General features: G+C 52.5%; 1 long non-coding RNA gene across 1 annotated transcript; it reads right to left on the bottom strand.

Annotated features, from left to right (window-relative positions):
• Positions 1–17059: 17059 nt before the first annotated feature.
• LOC135330135 (uncharacterized) lies at positions 17060–21477 on the bottom strand. The gene is made up of 2 exons (XR_010391946.1): positions 20634–21477; positions 17060–19804 (listed from the first exon to the last, which is right to left on the bottom strand). It is a non-coding gene; the product is annotated as an uncharacterized LOC135330135 (long non-coding RNA).
• Positions 21478–23479: the final 2002 nt, after the last annotated feature.

Genomic DNA, 23479 nt, shown 5'->3' with positions numbered 1-23479 from the left:
AAATATGTTCCCAGCAGCACCTTTGCAGACCTAGCTCTCACCTCCTCTCCATCAGTTCACTTTGCTCACCAGTATGCCAGGATTTACGATACAGCTATTTTCAGTATTTCTGATGTCCTACAGCATCAGACACCCAGCTTGATTCCCACCACCATCTGGGCAGATGCAGCCACCCTGAAAAGACCCTTCTCGGAGAAGGCTGGTGTTACCCGGGAGAGCCGCAGCGTGTGTCCGAACGGTGCTCCCAGGCTAACAGCAGAATTTACTGCCTTCTTGTCTGCTCGAGGGAACAGCAGAAAAGTTGGCTTATACCACTGAAAAGGGAAAATTAAACAGTGAAAGTAAAAGGAATCATTTTCCTTATTGATTCTATTGGAGGAGCAGAGTCAGAGTTGCAGGAATGAGCTCATCTCTGCTCCTTCTGCTTTTGTCTTAAACAACTTGGTCCCAGCTACTGATCAAAACAATTTGGAACAATTTTTTTTGCCAGCATACTGGAAGTCCTTTCTCTCAATGCTACCCCCTTCCTTTTTCTAGCCTGTCCTTAAGTTTCTCATGGATTTTGATTGAATGCAACATCCCACTTCAGCAAAGTGTGTTTTCTTTCCAAAACGCTTCTAGCCCTGATTCATAACTGGTAGGAAAAAATAAGCTATGGAATGAAATGTGCTGAGGAGGGTTAAGCAAATATTTAGGAGTAAAGCAGCTGGTAAATCTCTAATGAATGGCTGTACATAGAGCTAGCACATAATTCCCCGCATGCCTACCAGAAGGGTCTCATCCCCCTCCTCTCCTGACTCCTCAGGACACCGTGGGAGTTGGGGCTGCACCGCGTGGAGCGGAGGGAGATGATGATTTTGAGCTTCAAGGTATCCATCGGCCTTCCCAGGCCCCAGAACAAGAAGGTTGGTCGTTATTTTCTCCAGATCAGTTTCTCCTACTCTGGTTTTAAGGACACATTGTTCCACAGGGGGATATGGGCCACGCACGTTTAGAAGGACAAAGTGATCGTGCTTAGCAGATGTCATCACTGCTAGATAAGCCCGTGCACTCCCATTTCTTCCTCTCTGCACACAAGAGCTTAATAAAATCCCACATATGCTATAAAGAGTCCCACTTTCCTCTTTACTTTAGTAACACTTTAAAATAATGGTACATTGATACTGCATTACAAAGCAATTCCCTCGGATGGACCCATGGCATACTCGTTATTAATATCAAGTGAGTTCATGGTGATTTATGTTATCATGGTGATTTTGCATCTTGTTTATTACCTTCCAGAGATCACTTTGCAGTGATTTTTAAGGTAGCCCAGAAATTACCATGTGAACTGTGTCTTCTAAATCAATGCAGCCTTTTCCTGCCCGATAATAAAGCTCTCTTATGCTTTTCAATGAGCAGATATTAGTTAATGCTTAATTAGTTAATGCTTACTGCAGAGGGGCATGTGCTAAGCACAGGAGAGTCAACACCAATAATAAAACTCTTGGAGTAAAAATAAATCGGGAGATAAAATGAGGTGGAGGCTGAGGGATGAAACATTCACCTCCGGTATTGCCTCGAGGAGGAGCGGGACTCGTGCTGTGAGATTTTAGGTGCCCTCGTGAGTACTCTGCAGGCAGCAGTGACTCGCTGGCTCTCCTCCCACGGTGCAAAAATTGCTGAAGTGACCAGGCACCGCAGCGTGGCCCTGCCTGTGTCCGTATGTCGCTGAACCGAGCTGCTAACTCCCCTACTCCGTGCTGCCATGGCTTTTTGCTCTGCATCAAGGATCAGTGGTTTGCACTTGTGTTTCCGAGCCAGTCTGCCTCTCTCTACCGCGATAGCTGCTCCTGTCCGTCGCCGCTTAGAAGCTCTCAACAGGTCTGAGTGATTTCCCTGCACCGCGGGACTGTCGTCTGAGAGTCTCCGTGTCGATTCCTAACAGGATTTCTCATCGATTTGCAAGTATCGAACTGTAACTTGCCCTGGAAGTTTTGCCCTGGGGACCGTACGGATGCCGCGGCGGTGACGGAGCTGGGCAGGCCTTGCCTCTGGTTGCACATGGCATCCCACGCGGCGGCTGGCGAGGCGGGCGAGCGCATCCGCTACGGTCGGGATGCAGATGTCCTGGACGCGCGTGGCGCTCCGACAGCCGCGTGGCCGAGCGGAGGAGGGATGTGCTGGTCGGAGCCAGACGTCTCCTTCCCCGTGCAATGCACCTCCATCCTCCAGCGCCTTCTCTCCGCAGAGACAAGCCCCCTTCCCCTGCCGTCCCAGGACTCAGGAAGGGGTGTTCAGCAGTGGCTTTGGCACAACTAAATGGCAGCTACGACTGTGCACGAAAAGATACCCAGGCAGGACAGCAAAAATCTGGCAGCACCTGGGTGCACGGCAGCGTAGAGGCACAGGCTGGGCTTGGCCACCTCGTGCCCATCCCCTCGGGTTGGGCTTCCCAGGCGACCGCCTGCTCCGCAGCTGCGCCTACCCGAGGCTGACTTACAGCAGAAGCTTTGCGGCTGATGTACCAAAACACGCCGAACTCGCAGAATCCAGCCGTGGCAATAAATACGCCGGGTAATCTGAAAAGCGGGATGCTCGAACGTGACCAATACTCAACAAAGAGCGCGCTCTAACTCTCGGCTGACACCGGTGTTATTTCCACTTCTGAGGAGCTTTTAGTTCCCAGGGGAGTTGCATATAAAATAGATCATTTCAGCCTTACTTCATAATGCATTCTTATCGCTGATACATTGTGTAAATAAAACGAAACGTTAATAAAAATGGCTGGTATACACCTCTGGCTCCAGTTTTAATACAGGGAAAAAATTCCTGGAACTGATGCTAACAAATTTCACAAATAAGGCACTAAGAAAATTTTAGCCTTCTAGGAGAAGGTAGCCACATGGCCGAATAAATCCTTGTCCTTAGACCAACTAGTTATTGTCTATAACGCCCATAAAACACCTCTCGCAGAAGCCCCTTCCTGATGAAATAAGCTATCAATCTCTGCTGCATTACTACTCATTTTCCATGTGTGCTCAGAGCAAATGTCATTCAAGGCATTACAGTTCTCTCAAACTATATTAAAATACATAGTCTGATGTTATATCTTTTCGAGCCTCTCTGTTCATAAATTGTCGCTGCTGATTGGAACATAAAACATATTTTATAACACCATAAAGCCCCAGAAGATACAAGATCACTCATGTTTGTCTTTATGGCTCAGTGTGTAGGACTTCTGGAAGGGAAAGCGTTGTGTATTTCACAGCCGAAATGGTCAGGGCCTTGTCGAGAGGAAATCTCCGACAATTCAATAAAACATGATTACCATATTCCTTGATGACTGAAACACTGCTGTGCGCAGAGCCCTGAACCCTCAACTTATAGTCTGTAAATGGATGAGTTTTCCTAATAAATCAGCTTTGTTTAGGAGTATGGTTATTCTACCCAATGCTTGACTATAAAAGTTATCTCCGGGTGTCCCTGTAATGATGACTTTTTTCCCCTCCTCCTCTTCATTTTGCCTTTTGGATATGCTTGAGAAGATCTCCTCTGCGGTGGTAAGTCCCCGGAGAAGGCCATGAGACATTTCTGCATGTCAGACTATTAGACCAGCCTCCCATCGCCCCCGACCATCAAGCCTGTTGCCAGGGTCACAAACCCCTCAGGCAGCACGAGAGGGCTCCTAAACCGCTGCTGCCATCGACAGCAGATTCCCGCCTCGTTCCCGAGCCGGGAGGATGCGACGCGCAGAAGGACGGGCGCTGCGAAGCGAGCGGGTCGGGTCCAGCTACATCCCAACAGCAACGGCAGCAGCAGGTTGTGGTATCACACCGCCGTGCTGCAAAAAGCCACCGTCAGAGGTGCTGAGCGGTACTAAGCACCCAGCGGCACCTCGGCAGGGCCAGGTCCGAACCACGGCAGGGGCGTTAGGAGCGCTCCCTCCTTCGAATAGGGAGCGGCTGGTCCTGCTAGTCTGCAATGCAACTGGGTTTCTTCCTGCAAGTGCATTGCTTAGTCCCTGCTTTCCGTTGGTCAAAGATCTCGGGGCTTGGATGCCCTAACTCCCGGGAGCGGGTGACGTAGCCTGATGCAGGACTGGCCTTTGGCTGCCTCTGCTTTCCCTGGAGTCTTTCATGGACCGAAACGTCCACAGCAGCTATGAGCATTTGAAACGCTAATGAAAAGTGTTTGAAACACTAATGCCTTAGAAATAGATACTAGAAACAAAATGCAAGGAGATAAACTCTCTGCTTCCAAGCACTCAGCCTCACAGAGGGAGATAGAAATGTTCTTTTGGTTAAAAAAAACATTTTGGTAATTGTCTCACTTTGGAATTTCTTTCTTTCCTTGGTGTCTTACTGCCCGTTCCAGCGCAGGGTTTTGGTGTCTGTCTGTCCATCCCTCGGGCCGGCTCGCTGCGTGCCTGGGTGCATGGTGCTGCAGATCCCGCTGTGGGACCCTCTCTGCCGCTGGTGGGTCCTGTGTCCCGTCCAACCCGACCAGCACCGCTCCAGCCGTGGCTCTGCAGCATTGCCAACTAACCCATCCTCCGGGACGGACACTCGCAGCTAACCCATCCTCCAGGACGGACGCAGAGTGATGATTCTCCAAACACTCCACTAGCAAACATAAGGGGAGCTTAAAATACACATGGAGGAAAGTAAGTGGGAAGCGGCAGGGTTATGTTCGCCTTATTCTTAGTCTTACACCCATCTCACCCCACAAAAGTCCCTTAATAGTTAGATAAGTCTCCTCTGTGTTTTCCTTTTGCAACACCGTTTGGTATTCACGGGCATCGCACGTGCTTTCTGCAAACACTGCTTTCGTTTAGCTTTGATTTTTGGACATTTAGAATAATACGTTACTGGAAGTAGCTCTTGCTATACTTAGCCTGGAGATATTATATTTTCTTGTTTCTCAGCCTCTAGATGAAGGCCAAACCCAGGGAAATTGGAAATCTATAAGGCTGCTAGCACAGCTAACCGCCCTGGGAACCGGAGCCGGAGAGGTGTCGGCAGGGCGACCGGAGCCCCGGCGCGGGTGGGTGCTCAGGCACATGAAGCCCGTCGTAGCAGTCAGTGGCCCCCGGCCACCCCGCGAGCCCACGGAGGCCTGCTGGAAATCGGCGCCCGATGCAAAAATCCCAGCTGCGTTTTGCACGTCGCGCACCCGTGCCGTCCTGCACCCGGCGTGGGTGGTGAGCACCGGTGGGGCACCCGCCTGCACCGCCAGCAGCTCCGGTCTCGGCGCTTGCGCCCTTCCCTTTTTGCAGAGCCTTCTGCTATTTCCACCCCTTCAAAGGTCCGTGAGGGTCTCATCAAAGCCAGGTACAGTTTATATTGCGGCTGGCTGCTGACGTGAGCTAATCCACACTCGCAGGCGGGCTGCTAAAGGTCAGGGTCTCGCCGCACTGCTGCTCTTAGCTTTGATGTCGGGGAGATGCTGAATTCCCCCCGTGTCTTTCAGAGGGAGAAAAGACACTGCTTTCCGCCAGGCTCTTCATCAACATAATTGGTGGCTTCTCTGCAATCGCCCCTCGGCTTTAAGAAGCGCCATAAATCAGCTGCGGGGAGCCCGGCCGGGGGGAAGCCCGCGGGCGGCGGAGGGACGCGCAGGGCCCGGCGGCGAGCTCCAGCCCCGCGTCGCGGCGGCTCTTCGGCTCCGGCAATATTGAAGCTTTGCCTGAAGATGGCACTAACGAATGGCCGGGACGAGCGTGCACGCATCGCGGTGCCGTGCGGGCCGGCCCAAAATCACCGCTCGCGTCCCCGGGAAAAACGCACGGGTGTTTGCAGGCGCCTGCCGGCCTGGGGCTCGGCGGGGAGGCAATGGCAATGGTCACCCCGGCCTTGCGCAGCGGCCCGGCACCGTCGTGTTCCTCCGGTCGGACCCGCCACACGCCGGCTTCGCGCTCACGCGAAACCCGCTGCCCTGCCGCTCTGCTGCGTGAGCGATGCCGGCACCCGGGGCCCGCGGTGAGCCCGGCACTGCCGCCAGCCGGGAGGTGCTTCGTCCTCCCAGACTGCGGCATTGAGTCCCCCGACCCTCATTTATGGTGCCTTCCGGGGGAACCAGCCATTTCTGACGCGTTATAAGAAAAAAAGGCATTTTTATGACACGAGTAACTGACTGTGATGGGGTTTAAATGGGCTTTGCTGCCCAGCCGGGCACGGGAGCCGTTTCGTGAGATCGCCCTGCCCAGAAAGCAGGTGAAAGCCCCAAAGCCAGAGGGAGCGGGTAGGACTTCTGCTTGCTAACCTTCAAAACCTGTTAACTGCTCATTAACCTTCTCCCGTGGCCGCTGGTGCCCCTGGGAAGAACCGGCCAGCAGCGACTCGCACGTACGAGCGCTCGTTTCGCGTTCGTGATGGCCTTCTCCTGCTTTATCCCAATCCGCTTTCAAAGCAAAATCACCTAAATTAAGAAAAAAAAAAAAAAAAAAGCGCGCTAATCATAGAATTGCCTCCAGCGGCAGGTACGTTTCGAATTTTATTTTGTTTCATTAAATAAGCTGTATACAATGAAGTTGCTTAGCATCGTGTGTGTCCCCCGCTGGCTCCCCAGCAGGTTTACAGATTTGGGGGGGGAAGAAATGAGGTTGCAAGGGAGCAGATGCAAATTATTCCTGCGTGATCCTGGCGATAAATAGCGTTCGGATCAAACACATCGAGATGTTGGGATCTAATTCGGAAAGGGCGAGAGGGGAGGTGCAGGTGAGCGGCTGCCCGCGGGGCCGAAGCTGCCCAGCGGCGAGGAGCCCTGCCCGGGCAGAGCCGCGCTGGGAAGCTCCTTGGCCAAAGAGGCTCCAGTTTATTTGGACGTAAGACAAAACTAACAGGGAAAATACAGCAGACCGACAAGGTAAATATTTCATGCTGTGTTTCCATTCGCTGTAAATCCCCTTTTCAAATTTTCCTTTTCTTTTTTTTTTTTTCATCCTTGAATTCGCCATTGCCTTCAGAGACTTTTCAGGCCTTATCTCAATGCAAAACGTTAAACTCCTCGAGTCAACCAATTCCCGTATTTTAGTGCGTTGTTTCAGTGATTTAGCAGAGCAGTAAGAGCTGTAATGAGGTGTTATTTGTAAAAGTTTGTTTGAAGCACTAAAAGGAAAAGCCCATTTCTGAAAACATGAATAAGATTATTTTCTGAAAAAATACCTGTATAGTAAAAGAACTGGAAAGAAACAGTGTCATTTTTCTGAAGGAGTTTGACGATAAAAAGCTCTGAAATGAATAACCTTAGTGCCCCAAAACAGTATTGCTGCAAAGCTTTCGATGCTATGAGCAAGTGTTAGTGTTTCTATTATAGACATTACATTGTGGAAAATGCATTTCTGCCATCAGTGTCTTCATTTAGATGAACCTTTTTGTCGTGTTTTTACTTTCTGGTATTTTTTTATTTATTCCTTGCTTATTTAAAATGGCTTCTGCACGTTGCCTTTATATTTCTTGATTGCACTGAAAATATTTATTTAAATGGTCTGTAAGAAGAATAATCTCAATGCTAAAATACTCTATATCCAGCCCTATCTCTTCTGCTGACTACTTCTGCGAGTTTCATAATCTCTTTTGCTTCCTCACTTTCTTTTACAGATGTTTCTTTTCCTTGTTGTGTCTGTGCCGGTATAAATGCCAGGCAGGAGATGTTGATAGTGCTTGTTTACAGGGTGCCCAGCGTGCCTGCAGGTAGGGTCCAGAGGTTCTCCCACAGCACAGCGAAGAGGAACGCGGGTTATTTTTAGTGCAGGATTCCTACCCGGCTGTATAACAGAGATATTCCTGCCGTGCAATATTTGCTTTGAATGATAACGATTCCAGCTCTCATGATATTGCCCTGACTCTTGCAACGAGTGTCATTTCTTTTTTTCCTCTCCACTACTCCTGCAGTTATGTTATTGTGCGATTATCTCGGCTTTCATTTATTGTGATGTTTTGCACCTTACAGTTGCCAAGAAAAGCTTGGCATTGCAGGCTGTGAAGTTTCCAGCATTCGGAAGTATTAAGGAAAACCTGCACTGCAGCCTCTAAAAATTAAGCTGGCTTTTTTCTTTTCCTTAGGTGGTTTTCATGCTTGGGGGCTTGACATGTGCCCTGCTCCGAGCCCGCAGAGCGGAGCCCGCGGGGGTCTCCAGCAGCCAGCTGCGACACGGCAGAGCCTTCTCGACCCAAACTGGAGGGCCACCGTCCCCTGCCCGGCGGGCTCAGTGCCTCCAGGTGCCGTCAAATGCCTGTTCCGTCCCATTTTGGGGAATTCTGCCAGGATTTCATGAAACTGATCTTTTTTCGCTAACGAACCCTGATCTCCTTCATTTTTTGCAGACAGGTCTCTGCCCACGTCCCCGTGCTCGGCCAGGCTTTGGAGCTGAAGACGGGGAGCAGAGGACCGGGGCTCCTGGGCGCTGGCAGGAGCTGGGGACAGGCGAGCAGGAGCCCAGGTCCCCGCCGGCGAGGCCGGACAGGCCACTATGGGTGGAGAAGCCCTGCAGCAGGCAGCAGGGCTTGTCAAATGCACCAAGCACCTTGCACGGCCACCCTTGCACGGAGACCCTCCAGCACCCCGGAGAAGCCCCCCCGGGGCCCACCGTGCTCCCGTCCCACCTCCCGCCCCAGGTGACGCTTGGGGACCCGGGTGCCCCGCGGCGCTCGCTATGTGACCTGCCAGGAGCAGGGTCAGGCGCCGGTCAGCGAGAAACCAGCCACCGCCTCGGTGCTTATCAGCCCTTTCGCCGGGTGGGGAGACGCGCGCGGGGCCGGGGGCCGGCGAGGACGGCCCTGCCCGGGTCACTGCTGGGCTACGCTGCGGTGTTCAAACAAGGTTTCCAGGCAGATTAATCCCACGCGGTGCCCATCTGCAGCACCGTTAAATTGCGGATATAAGGGCAGCCCGCGGGAGATGCAAGAGCAAGGACCTGCCCCTGCAAGAGCTGCGTTCGCCCCGCCAGCATTAAACGCGTTTCCGCAGCTCTGCTCCCACCCGGGATGCCCAATGCAAGCGAGCCTCGGACGCCCGCAGACGTGCGTTCCCATGCGCCCTGCAGCCCCTGTCTATTTATATATTTAAGACTTAAAAGAGCAAAATATTTAAGCATGTGCTTAGCATCAAGGATGCGAGTAATTTCGCTGGCGCTGATGAAGTTATTCCCGTGCCCAGCACCACGCACGTCCCGGCCTGCGGGGCTGGGACCCACGCGAGGCCCTGCCCAGGCTGCACTCAGGAATATTTCCAGGGAAATGGGCGGTATTTCGGGAGAAAGCAGCTCATCATGCAATACCAGCTGAGCAGCAAAGGCTGCCGCAGCCAGCAGGAAACCTCTGCACCGCCCGGACCGGGGAGAAATAATTGCCTCAAAACGAAAGCCTCCAGCTTTGGGGGGAATTTCTGGTTTGTCCTGGTTCCTGGGGTAACTTGCATGTTTCAGACAGGCTCCTGTTAATCCTCCCAGCCGGACGCCAAGCGAGCACTGCGCTGTTCGCCGCCCGCGCAGCGAAGGCCACGTGCCCGCAGGATGCTGGGCGCAGCAAGGGGCCGGGGCTGGTGCTCGGGCCATCGGTGCCATCCTGCAGCCCAGCTGATCCAATCTGGGAATAAAGACAGAGGGAAATGGATGGTCCATTGTGAGCGTGGCTCCCAACCGCACCGGCGTGGGGCCCCACGGCCAGGATGCGGGAGGCCAGCTATTGCCTCGCGTTTTCCACGTTTTGGGTTAAATGCCCACGCCGGAGCATGGGGAGGGGTGAATCGCTGTGAAGGTGGCTCATAGCATCAGTGCTGTGCTGTAAATCACCCGCCGAGAGCATCTCTGTCCCCTTATATTCGGTACCAGCGGGTGGTGGCTATCGCTCAGGCAGGGAGAGCTCCTCCATCTGCCGAAAAACGGACTGGGAAGATGTCTCCAAATTGTGTATTAGCATTTTCCTGCCCCAGTTTTCTTTGTACTGCATGATAATTTACTTACAGTACAGCAGCTGCAGGATCAGGCTGGCGCCAGTGAAGTTCCTGTCTCACTTCTACACGGCCGCATCCAGCCCAGCAAGCACCGGGCACGCGCAGCTGATGGGCCCTCGACCCGCGCTCCTTTTCCAGGCTCTCTGCCTGCCCTGGGAGACGAGCAAGGGTAGAAGGCTCAGCCGAAGTATGATGAATCCCTGCGGAGTTTTTTCCCATTAACTTGGGTAAAGGCTTAATCCGGCGGTTTTCAGAAGCCGGGTGGCTGGTGGGGATTTTTGATGGAGGAAGGGGAGAGAAGACAGGGTGTTAACACGTATTTCTGATTAATTATAGCGTTCTCAAGAGTAAGTGAATAATAGTGCTGGCCAGAGCCAGGCATCACACGGGTCTCAGCCCTGCAGGGTAAATGGTGTCTGAGTTGTGAGTAATGTTGACCCGGCAGAGGCCAGATAAGATAGGGATTTTTCACGTCCCGGCTGTGCAGAATTCCACATATCGATAACCAAATGCACCGAGATATTTCGCTTAGCACAAAACTCTTCCTCACTCTCTGAAATCACGTTCAGCTGTGCCAGATAGCATGAGTGTCACCTACAACAGCTACGGCTGGATGTGTGAGCAGAGCAGGTAATTGCATATGTGAGCAATTAGCCGGGAGGTGGGACGGCCTCGCTGGCTGGGCGCCTCCAGCTTCGCTCCCCGCGCAGCGCAAAGAGCATCCCGTCCTGCTGCCCCGGAGCCAGAGCCCGCGAGGGGGGTCTGCCCGGGAGGGTCTCTGCCCCGGGAAGGTCTCTGCCCCGGGAGGGATCTCCACCAAGAGCCTCGCAGCTCCCGGCCCGACCCGGGCTCCAATCTCAGGGTACTGCGGTGCCCCGATTGCAATAACAACCTAATTAGCGCAGCCACTAAGTTGCTCTGCCTCCTCCTCTCCCCATTTTGCTGGGTTTTCAAGTCAGCTGCAGCGCAATAGGTACGGCGAGGCTGGTATTGCCACCGCGACCTGGATATATTCGGTAGCTAAACAATTTTCACATATGGTATTTTATCAATAGCTCCCATGGGTATCAATAGCTGCCAAAATCCAGTGCTGTAGCTGCCTAGAAGGTCTAAAAATTCAAACAGTTGCTTTCCAAAGCATAGCAATCTGCCTAAAATCACCCGTGCTTGCTGTTTGGCATCTTTAAATAACCTGCAGACCCCCCGTTGCTCTAAAGGAGCGTGGCCGTGCCGGCGCGGGGCTGCTGCAGCCGAGCGAGCCCCGAGAGCCGGCAGCGCGTGGCCCTGCCACCGCCGCGCTGGCCCCGATGGCTGCAGAGCCGACAGGGCACCGAAAAATCGCAATCCTCGTGAAAAAGATCAGCTGGATTTTCAGTCCGGCTCGAGGAAATGTGTGGCCCCATTATTGTTCAGGAATGTGTCAGGTTTCAATAGGAATGTGTTGAAATGAATAATTTGTCTTGCCAGGTTTCATCCTGGTGCTCTCAGAGCGTTCGGTGGTATTTCCAGTGTTTTGTGCTGTTTCCACTTTCACGTGTTTTTCTATTATCGATCTGTTCAGATGTTTCTACATGGAAAATGCTCAAAATTCCCAGTTTGTGACAGGGGTTTTTTGGGTGAGGTTGACTTTTCGGCACTGCTTTAGAATAAAAAATGTGTTGAAAACCTGAAATTTCCTCCGGAATACAAATCCCACCTTCCAGACACATCTGGGAAAGAGGGATCAGTTTATTCCTGCTCCAGGTAGTCTTACCCATTCGAAGCAAACGGATACATGCTTTGACACGCACCTGAGTCTTTCATGTTTTTGCTGGGTTAAAAGGCAGGGAAAGTGGCCCGTGCCTTCTGCCGGCGCTAGCAGCAGCGGCGGCGATGCTGAGAAGCGGGCGGCATTTTGCCATCTGCAAGCCCGCATCAGCGTTTAAAGGGAGGGCATTTACTCATTCAGTCCAGCTTCACAAGCTTATATCCTACAGCATGTTTTTTTTTTTTCCCCTTTTTCTCCTCCCACCGAAATGATGGAAGCAGATTCCCTCTCATTCCTCAGCAGTTTGGTTGAATTTTGCAAAGCAATTCAAAACAGCAAATCGGTATAAAATTCCCTCTGTGGGAGCACGTTGCACCAACCTCAAATATTTCTGTAAATCACATTCACTACCCTTCTCTCCAGGATGCCACAGCAGGACCTTTCTTTTGAAAAGGTGATAAAAAGAAAAAAAAGGGAAGCAAACAGAGACGGGGACCACCTCGCCCAGTTGGCAGTGAAGGGGGCAGCGCTCCGCACCGAGCTTTGCAGAGCCCCGGGCTCTCCTGCAGCCTCAGCTCCAGCCCTGCCTGGGATCAGGGAGCTGCAGCTTTAGCCACAGTTCTTTACAGCGATGCTCCGATGCTGTGCGCCTTTCGTGCTTCCCGGTTTTGCCGGTCAGCGTTGAACGAACGGGGCAGGGCTCCTTGCTCGGCTTGTGTTAGGCTCCATGCAAAGCCAGGAAGGCCGTGTCCGGGTACTGCTGCGTAGTTTTAAATATCATCATTTGCAAGCACGACTTGGAAGCCTGTGTGAAAAACACAGGGGCTTTACAGCGCAGTAAGGCAGCGATAGGCGAATTCACATCAAATGCTTCTTTTATGAATCACAGCCTTGCTGTGGTCTTGCTTACAAGTGTGTGTAGCCTGGGAGTGATGACTAAAACCAGCATTTGACCTCCTCGAATTCCCCCCGGACGCATCCTGGCATGCCTCATCCAAGATGCCCGTCTTCTGCGCTTTCCCTTGTCACTGAGAGATATGGCACACAGATGGGATGATCATATTGGCCTCTAAAGGAAAATATTTAACCCAGAGATGTCAATGGAATATAGAAATGATGGTTAAAATCCCAGAAGCCTGCCTTGTTTTTGTCTTTTTCCTTTCATCTAGCACTTTGGGTCATGCCATCACTTATACGCTTCAGCCCAAACAGGCAATTGCCGAGTTAAGAACCTGGAGTTCAAAGTGAACCATAAACCTTAGTCTATAAGATAAATCATACAAATTACTTTACAGAAATAAATAGAACATTTGGGAGAGAGGTTATCTTCTTGCCTGCAGTTTACATCTCTAATGACTGTAAGTTCACAAATGCATTCTGTCAAGAATATAAACATTGCTTTTATTATACCAAAGACAGATATTTATTACGTATTTTTACAGTATGGCCAGCTAGCTTAGAGGAAAACCCTGGAATCCGGGCAAGAATGTGGAAAGCTTGTAATGATTATTATTAAATGTGTGGGCTCCTTTTTTAACTGCGATAAAGACTGGTTGGAAGAACCTCACCATTTGGATGAAAAGGCACAAATTAGTTTTTAAAACGATTGGACGGGGCTGGGTTCTGCTGGATTTTTTCCTAGGTAAGCAGCACCGACGTGCAGCAATAGGTGTTTCTGCACAAACCAACCCGTGAGGGATTTTCCTAAATCCTTGGGCTCATCTTTCCTGCAGCTCCCGAGGATTTTCTCTCTTTCAGGTCGCAGAGGACTGTGGCTGGGGGCAGAGTCGCCCGGCTCTTGCCCTCGCGGCTGGAGGAGGTGTGCGGCTCGGGGCGGCGGGACGGAGAGCGTTTCGCTGCATGGTGGACGCAGGGTGCTTCTGCCGAGATCCACGGCTGGGTCCAGCTCCAAAAGGATACAAGAACGAGAGAAAAACCTCACCGGGCCCCAGGGACGGCCACATGGAGCAGTCAAGAACGGCTTGGGCTCCGGTCCACCTCAGCTCATTTACCCCTCCAAAACAAGTCCCTCCGAGCCAAAACTACGGTTAATTAGCAAAGCAAATGCAGGCACGTTTCTGCTCCTGGTGCCTGCGCTGGCTTACATAAACCCCTGGGTATTTTTCAGCACCGCCTAATCAGCACCTCTCCAGAGCCCTCTTCTCTCCCAGAAAAAGCGACTGTTTTGGAGCGAGCGAACAGGAAAGACTCACACAAGAAGTTATGCAATACATATCGCCCGGCTACATGTGTTCTGCGATTGCAGCAGTCATGAATAAGGTATGAGAAATTGGACATGATACTGCATTTCCTGCTCATGCATCTGTTGGATAAGCTGCTCGGAGCCCGCCGCTTCGGCTGGAGATTGTTTCTTTCCTACATCACGGTAGTCACGGTGCCGCCGGTCTGTTGGGCTACGTTATGTCTCGTGATGGAATGAAGGGGGAAAAAATAATGAAAAAAGGGGCATATTGACGACAAAAGTGCTTTAAGCCGAGAAACGTTCGTGAGCCTGTGATGTGCACGGATCTGGCCCAAATGTTGCCATCACGCCGCCTCCCTTGCCCGCAGCACGGCGCGGCTCGGCCAAGAAATCGGTGCTGCAGCCCAGCTCCAGCCGCAAGTTGCCCATCTCCAGTTGGCTCCGCACTTCCCAAAACTCGCGGTGCGGGAACCGGGCTCCGTGCGGGATTCGGTGAGGGCTGCGGAGGGTGTTTTGATGACCTGACTGTATCCGCAGCTCAAGTGGATGCGGGTTTCTGGAGAAAGTCCAGAAAGTCCAGGGATTTTCGGCTCCGTCTGACATCGCCCACGCAGGCTCCTCGCCGCTCTTTCCCAACTGCAGTGCTATTTTCCTTCTCTTTCTTTACCTTTTTTCCCCTAGGGAATCAAGGCATGGGATAGGAAGGAAGGCAAACAAACAAAAAAAAATGCCAAGAGGAATTATTTTCGCCTTGGATCATGTGGAAACAGGCCCACTCGTTTCAGGCGGAATAGAACAGCCAAGAGAATTCTGAGAAAACTGGGATTTAATGGGAAAACGCTGCGGGACGAAGCGGATTTCACCACAGCGGAGACGCTTTGCAGAGGCGCTTGTGGCGGCAGCCCAGCTCCCATCCCGCTGGCCCCGCGGGACGGGCTCCCTTTCCCGATGGCGGGGCGTCCGCTGGGAGTTCCCGACCGCGGCCAGAGCCCCACGCACACCGCCACGGTCTCCATTCTCCAAAACACCCTTTACGGAGAAAAAGATGGACTCCACTGTGAACACTACGTTGACTTCCTATCACTACTAGGGTTTGATGAGCATTTTGATTTAAATGGTGTCTTTGGGCTCATCTTTCCTTGACTCTTCAGGGTGAAGCACCAATAATATTTCATGTTTCAGGAAGGAACTGAAGAGCAGCTCAGCCGTTGCCTCTCTGATGGTTGGTGTGCATAGTTCAATAACCCTCCATTCCTTGAGAGATCTAGATGTATCCAGCTATTTCTGCTCCATCCTCTATTTCTGTTGCACTCAAGCCATCCGCTTTGATGGGGCTCGAAGACTTACCCAGTTCACACCCTTCACAGGAAAAGGTGTTTCCATGTTCTTGGCCTTTCAAAGCGGTATCACAGTGATGTGAAAATCTACGCTTCTCTCGCTATTAACTTTTCAGAAGGATCCATTTGTTATGACTTGCATTAAAACCAGTGCATCTTAATATGAGGAATACCATAATCGTAGATTAATGAGGTATCCAGATGAATACAGTGAAACCTTCTCTTCACTGAAACCTATAATCATTTATAACATACAAGTATGCCTGGATTAGACCAGTCATAATAAACAGGCCTGGGCAATGATGATTAGGCATGAAACTGAACTATGGTAAATGTTTTAATACAATGGTTTATACAAGAAGGAATACAAAAAATATCTCCTAAGCATGTTACCTGAATGATATATGAAAACTGAGCCTCGAATAATAATAACAATGTAAAACAGTTTGTGAAGCCATTTCTAAGCAGCACCCTGGTGAGCTTCCAAAGAAAATACATGTAAAAAATCTTCATAATCCCATGTGTTACGTTGACTTTGGCCAGCTCCCAGCTCTTGGGTATAAAGTTTTCTCCCAATCTTTTGCAAGTAAAACAAGTTCTTTGAATGAGGGCTTGATCCTGCAAGCTGCTGAGCATCCGCTGTTCTTACTGATGTCATTGGTATCTTCTGTGATAGATCTAACACATCGGTTTGACACCGGCCAAAAATGTCATTCGGTAATGAGATCCATCATATCAAACACCAAAAAAAAAAAAATGGTGAAACTTTCAGGATCCAGCCCTAGATTGCACAATGCCTTTTTTAAAACAAAATGAAAAATAGCAGAGTTCCAGATATTTCAGTCACCGCTGGGAACTGTTCCTACATCAGAAACACTCGCCACGAGGACGGTGTAACTGGACGGATGCTCTCACCATAGGGCCAAGCCCTCTCCACTCTGCTCGTGGGAGCAGGTCTGATGTTTGGAAGCTGCTTCTGGAAATGCTCCTGCACATGAGCAGCCTTTTCCCCTCCACGCCCGGCGCAGGATTGGGCTCTGAGCCCTTAATCCCCACAGTAAGAAGTGGGACGCTGCACACAAGATGTAGCAACAAAACAGATTTAGTTCAAGGTTAGTCTCAAGAACCCTTATCTGATCACTGACAGTAATTTATCACGCAGAACCCATCATTAGTGTCAAGCTGTTTTATTACCCACTAACTTAACACTGTTTTACCAAGAGTCAAGTGTGATGTCACTCATGTTAAAGTAATTTACAGCTAATAGATATGAGGTAGGAGTCAATGTTAGCTCTCTGAGTTCTTCTCATACTCCATGTTAGCTCCTTGCGTTTTACCCAGTAAGCAAATGAGACAGCAGTGAGAGGTGGTAGTAAGGGGGAAACCCTCTACGTGCATATGTGCCCACGCGTGCACAGAGGAGCTTTACAATTTCCCAGCATCTTTTCGCTTTCAATGCAAGAACTCAGCCAAGTGCATAAACTCTTATATATAACCTTGCAGAGTGAAAGTGGCCAGTAAGATTTAGGAGACAATAACAAATATTCTGCTTCATGCATCAAGAAATGTGTAACGCTTTGGTCGCGTGGCAAGCTTCTGCCCATCTGCGGAGAGGAAATTCCTCGTGGGGTCTGACCACGTACCCCCAAAACCCACGAATTCCAACTCGCGGGAAAGAGGACGTTTGGGATGATTTGTCGTTCCCTTTTTAACAGTCTCAGTTTTCAGGGGTGAGAGTTCCTTCCATTTGGAAAGTGGAGAAAAGCTACAGAAACCTCGATGCCGGGTTTTGTTACAAGAAATGGAGCGGTTGCATATGAATGTTGTTTTCCTTCTCTGCCTTCCCTGTCTCTCCAGCCAATTCTGTTCAGTCTTAAGGTCAACCCCAGTGCAGGCTGTGTTTATAAGAGAATACATTTCCCATTTCCAAGCACTTGCTGTCTCCTCTAATGAATCCTTCTGCTGACGTCTCCAGGATCCATATTCTTAGCCTGCTAGACATTCAGAGATAATCCTGACTAATGTGTATATATTCAAAGAAGTTTATTATGGAGAATTGTACATTTGGGATAAGGGAAAGGGCATCCTATATCAGTTCACCTCTCAAATTTTATATCCATTAAAAACATTTTAAATCACTGTATCTGCTATTATTTCCCTTGAAAGTGCCTAAACTCTGGGTTATTTGCATGGTGACTGCAAACGGACCAGAAGCTATGACCCGCCAAGACATTGCAGGAGAGCCAGAGAAGGTCTCTAGGGATTAAATTTTAACTGTTCTTGGGATCTCAGGTAAATATCTTGCTCTGACAACACACCTGGACTGTAAATCATTGCAACATCACTTTTGTCAGTCCTGTCAATAACTGTCCTGGTCTGTAAATTCTGTTTGATCAAACAGCTCTTGGAAACACACTATTCAATGGTGACCTCAGCTTCAACCCGCTGTGACGATTGTATGCAGATTGGCCTATGTTCCCTGCAAGGAGGACCCCGACGTTTGGCTGCTGGAGAGCACTGGCTGAGCAGATGTGGGGCTGAAGGTTTGGAAGAGCTGGACAACGGCTGAACTCTATGTAGAGATTGGCCCAGGTACAGTCAGATGGAACATACACGCTCATAATTTTCTTCCCATCCATGGGGAACAGAATAAAGTCTTGCCAGGACTTCTGCTTCTGCATATCTTTGCTCGCTTAAAATCGTTCCAGGAGTTCTTCGTAACACATGGCTTTGCTCAGCTTGTTTCTGCGAAGCCTCAGGCGTGAGCAGGAGATTCGAACCGGCCCATCGCAAGGTACCCCTCTGTGCACGGCACTGACCCTGGGACCAGAGGGTTTCCTCCACACAAGAAGAAACCAGCTAGGGTAGGACCAGCTGAGGACTGTGCTTCAAAACCGCCGTGGCACAAAGCTCAACTTCAGACTTGGCGTTGTCCAGTGCGCAGCAGCAGGAGGAAGCTCTCCCCTCCTTCTCCCTGGCTCCACCGGGCTACATGAAAGCCACCAAGTCTCCTGGGCAGCCAGAGTGCCCAAAGAGTCGCTTTGATCCCTGCTCTGGCTGGAAAGGCTGGGCCTCCACCTCTCCCTCCACAGACCACCATTCCAGCTAATTGGAGCCATGTTTTCATGCCAAAGCGGATGAAAAATGTACTGGTGAGGCTGAGAGGTTGCTGAGAGGGTGAAAAATGAGGCTAGGCGAGGTCAGAGATGCAGCCAAAGAGCCGGAGAGAAGCGGCAAGAGGAGTTTAGCAAGGTTGTGGAGAAGGTTTGCTGGTCAAAGTCACAGCAGCTCAAACGTGGCAGAGAAGTTGCGAAAGGAGAGCACAGCCTGCAAACTCAGTGAGCTTAGGCAAGAAAAGCATTAGACACACTGTCATTAAAATCAAGTGTAGCAAAGCAATTCAAGGAACATTAAATTTAGTTCTACTAGATAGGAAGGGCTGCACCATTCATCACAGCCTTTCAGTACCTTGCTTATGAGAAGTCACGGTGCAATTTCTCCCTCATGGAAGATTATTTCTAGACACATAAAATACATGAGGAGAGAGGTACAAAATGAAAATCAGCCCGTGATGTGGAGAGTGCCCCAAATTCATCCCTAGGGTATCTTTGTTAACTTCAGTGGAAGACTTCCACCAGAGATTAATTCAGACCCATATTCGTAAGTGCGTGTCTGTGTAATGCCATGGTTTTGAGTCAATAACTTCATACTGGGACTGCAATGGAAAAAGGAAGTGCTTCTAGTTACAGATATCAAAAATGGAGCAGATAATGAGCATTAATATTGCAGCTGACTTCGGGCTGAGATTTTATGTGAAAAGTCTGTCCCCCGTTCTTGCAAAGTTAAATAAAACTCCAATAAAAAAAACGAGGGGGAGTAGTGTTTTGGGACCATGACGTCTTCTGGACCTTCAGAATCAAATCTGCATACTCTACTGCCTGAAAAACAGATTTCCACAGCCCTTCAGACCTTGAAAGAAGAAACCATGTTCCATGTAGCCAGATTCTCAAGTGCCTAGATTTACTAAACAAGTCACATATTACTTTTTATTTTTTAAATCCAAAATTCCTTGCTCCCATCCTCTCTGTACCTATATAAAACAGTAAAAAGATCTCGGATCTGGATTCAGGGCTGTTATAAAAACCGCAAGTGGTTTGTTCCTCTGAGATGTAGGTTCCTCCTGGCCTGGGAGCTGCCATGCTGAGGAGAGCAGGAGGGCCTTTTCGTCCTGAGAAGAGCCTTTCCATCGAGGAGGCTGGTCAGAACACTTCACAACGGGAAAACTGGGACAGAGTACCATATCAGACAACTGCTTGGTTTCCCACTTTTTCCAGAGGTAGATGGAAATGTATTTTGCCACTGCAGAGGCTGAAGTTCCCAAAATTCAGTAGTGCTTCCCAAAAGCCATGACACTTCTAAGGAACAACGAATCTGAGCTACTCCGTATTTACCACCAGGATTTTTCTTTCTTAAGCCTTGAAATCTCCATGTTTTCAGTTTATTCTCTGCAGCCCACATAGCCAGACACTTTGCTTACAGGAATATTTCTATCGATATTACATCTCAGGACTCCAGGGTCTGAAGCTTTAAGAAAAAACACACAGCATCACGGGACTTGAAACCAAAAAGTGAGATCATATCCCAGAGATGTCCAGCTGGGAGATTCCACTTATTTACAGGAACGCTGAAAGATCTCCCCAGCCACTTAGGCACCAGCGTCCCCTTTCCCAGCCTTCGGGAGTAACATAACGGTCCCCACTTCCCTGCCTGGCAAGGGAAGAGCAAGATCCTTCGCACGTTTCTCCAAACCATGTAATAACCAGGTTACATCATGACTTTGGTCGCTGAAGCTCCTCGGTGCCTCCCTCCCCCACCCCCCGAACAATGGCTAACTGTTCTTTTTTCCATCTATAAATTTGTCTGAGTTAACAGTTCCCAAGATCTGGCAGCAAGCTGGAGCTGGGAGTGAGCTGAGAGATAGGAGAGTGACAGTCTGAAATGAAACACAGAGCTGCTGGGCCTGCAGCCGTCAGACAGGAGCCTGGCTCCCTCCCTTAAAGATTAGCGAGACTCCTTCGCTGGAGCCCTCCGCATTCCCCAAAATCCTAGCAACAAAGTGCTGTCTCTCAGCCGCCAATGAATCATGTGAATTTAACCTTTCACCTGGCCACAAGGAGGTTAATATACCAAAATAGCCCCCTTTTTTTTTTTTCTTTCACCATTTATTGCCTGTGAAGTGGGGAGCGTGGTGGAAACCTGGCGCAGCTGAAACGCTCTGGAATTGGACGAGGGTTTCGAGGCCTCTGCCAGGACCAGGCTGGCATCTCCCGCACCAGCCCAACAGCTCCGCACATCTGGGCTTGAGTTTATTCAGGAAATAGTTTCCATTTTCGCAATATGGAAGGTTTCTCACCTTTTCTCCCATGTCGAACCGTGCCATGACAGAGGCAGAGCCGCCAGGTTTGACGTTCGCAGCTTGGCTGGAAGTTGGCTGTGCCCTCCGGCCGCAGCCCCACGGCGTTTGCACACACGCCAAGCTGTATACACAAGAGGCGTCCCCCGGCGTGCCCGCACGGCCGGCCCTGAGTCACTGCTCCCGCCCGCGCCGACACGACTTCCACGGGCTGGGTCGGATCCTGCCCTGCTGCGAGGCGCTGAGCCCCTCCCGGGAAGCGGGTGCTGCATGGCCACATCCCCAGAGTCGGGGGGCTGGAGCACTCCAGAGCCCCCAGCACCAAACCAGCCTGGAGACCCGGCTTGCGCAGCCGCGGAGGGGGTGCCTCTTCGCCCTCCGTGGCCTTTGGGGTGTTCTTGTCACCGGGCAGGTCACAAACCCCGGCCCATGCTGGGGCCCTGCCGCGGAGAGCCAATGCTTTAGGACTTTGTGTTTGTTCTCAAACTCAGAGCTTTTTGTTAAATCAGCCCGGGTGGAAAATTTAAAACGATTGGGACAAAAATCTCCCAGACAAAGGTTACTTTTAGGAAGCGCATGCCAAGTTACCCTTCTTTGGGGGGCACGAATAGTGGCCTGCATTTTCTTCCTTCTAAATATTGGAGGAAGAGGGGTGATTTTGTAGCCGCTGTTGCCTCTGAGCGGCTGGGAGAACGGCTGAGGGCGAAGCATCCCCGTCCAACGGCTCCGCAGGGGACAGCAGGCAGCATCAGCGCCACGAGACCTTTTTATTTTCTGCACCAGTGAAATCCTCACGGACTAAAGAAGAAAACGGGACCTCAGGGTAAGGGGGGGAAGATTTGAAATACTTCCCCCCCCTCTTCTTTCATCGCCCCCCTCCCTGAGAGCCACTGCCACATGCATATTGCAAGAGATAAATATTTTTCGGCAGGGCTCGCTGTTTGTTTAACCCTTTCGAGGCGCAGCCCTCTGGCAGCCCCCCCCCCCCCCCCCCCCCCCGCTCCCTAGGCACCAAACCGCACCGTCCCTGCCCGGCTGCGGCTGCGGGAGCCCAGCCCTCGCCCGCGGCCCCTCGGTGCCGGGGCCTCCCCCAGCCCGGCCGCATCCATCACCTCTCCCTCCTCGCCAGCGCTGTCCTCCAAATCAGCCCGGCCCCGGCCGCGGGAGGTACCCGGACGCCATCCCCGGGGAGGGGGCAAAGTGACCCCCCGGCGGCTCGGTAGGCAGGGGCTGGGGAGAGGAAGGGGGATGCACACGGAGGGGGGATGCACACGGCGGGGTGTGGGGGGGGGGGCACACGAGGAGGTGTGTGTCGGGGGTGCAGACCAGGCGTTGCGTATGGGGGGTGCAAATGGGGAGGTGCAGACCAGGGGCTGGGGACGGGAGGACGCGGGCTGTGGGATGCAAACCCCGCAGGTTCCTCCCGTCGGTCCCCTCTGACGGTGCCCCCGCTCCCAGCCCACCGGGCCTGGAAGCGCCCCCCCCGGGGAGCTCGGCCTCCCCCCCGGGCTGTTCGTTTGGGAACCGGGGGCAGAGCTGGAAAGTGGCCGGGTGCTGCCGGCCGGGGCTGCCGGAGCGAAATACTCGATGGGTTTCGCTTTGCAGCGGGGCTGCGCGGCGCGGGACCGGGAGCGGGGCCGGGGGCAGAGCCGGCTCGATCGGACCTGCCGGCTCCCGGGAGCAGGATGCTCCAGCCCGTGGGAAGTGGATGGGGGGGGAAATGTATTTAATTAATTACCACCCCCCATAGACCGAAGGGGGACCCGAGCCCCGCGAGTCCCCATCCGAGGCGCCTCTCGCCTCCCGCCTGCCCGGCGCAGCGGGAGCGGGTACGTTTCTGCCCTTCTCCCTCCACTTTTCTTTCTTTCTTTTTTTTAAACTCGGCCTTTGCTGGGAGAGGGGAGCTCAGCCCCCCCCCACCCCCACCCCGCGGGGCTGGGGCGTCCCCGGGCAGCGCTCTCCTCCGCTCCCGCCCCCGCGCAGGACTCACAAATCAGCCGGAGCGGGATTAGGGCCGAGGGCCGGGGCGCCGGGCAGTCTGTCGGGGCCGCCGGGGAGGCTCACCTGGAGGGGCCGGGCCTCCCCCGGGGCCGCACCCGCCCCGCTCGCCCCCAGCCGGAGCCGACCGCTGCCTCGCCGGGGCAGAGGGGCCGGCGAGCCCTTCCCAAGCCCCGGTCCTGCCTCTCCTTCCCGCAAAAAAAGCGGCCGTAACCCCCTGGAAGAGGAGGGCCAGGTCCGAGCCTGCCGTCTAACGGGCCCTGAGCCCGGCAAGGGGCGAGCGCAGAGCTCCGGCGGTGCCGTCGGGTGGCACCGGGCTGCCCCGGGAGGCCTTTCCGCTGCCCCTGCTGCCGTCGGGGCTGGAGGAGGGGGCTCCGGGCAGCACCTGCCCCGCTGCTTGCACTAGGGTTCCTTGTGCCCGTCTAACCTCGCCGTGAGCCGGGCCCCGGGCAGAGACCTCCTGCGCCCCGTGCCCGGCTGCGCGGCACGTCGGGTCCCCCCCACCGTGTCCCACCCAACGCCGGGACCGAGCGCCCCGCACCCTGCCCGGGGGAGCCCACCGCGGCCCGGGCACGTCGGGGGTGTCCCTCGAGGTGGCAGCCTCGGGGGCACGCAGCGCCGGGGCAACCCTGCCCGTCTGTGCCCCGGGGGCAGCCAGGGCTCGCAGCCTGGCCTGCCCCGAGCAGCCCCGTGCCCCGACCAGCCCCGACGTGCCCCGTCACCCCCGTTCAGCGAAAGCGTCACCCGCGCCGAGCCTTTCCCGAGGGCTCGCAGCCGGCGGGGCACCGCGGAGGCCCCACGCCCCCCACCCGCGCTCGCCGCGGCCCGGGCACGCACATCGGTGGCAT

This window comes from Dromaius novaehollandiae, chromosome 16 (assembly GCF_036370855.1).
Source record: "Dromaius novaehollandiae isolate bDroNov1 chromosome 16, bDroNov1.hap1, whole genome shotgun sequence".
Taxonomy (NCBI): Eukaryota; Metazoa; Chordata; class Aves; order Casuariiformes; family Dromaiidae; genus Dromaius; species Dromaius novaehollandiae.
This window is presented reverse-complemented; position numbering and strand designations above follow the sequence as displayed.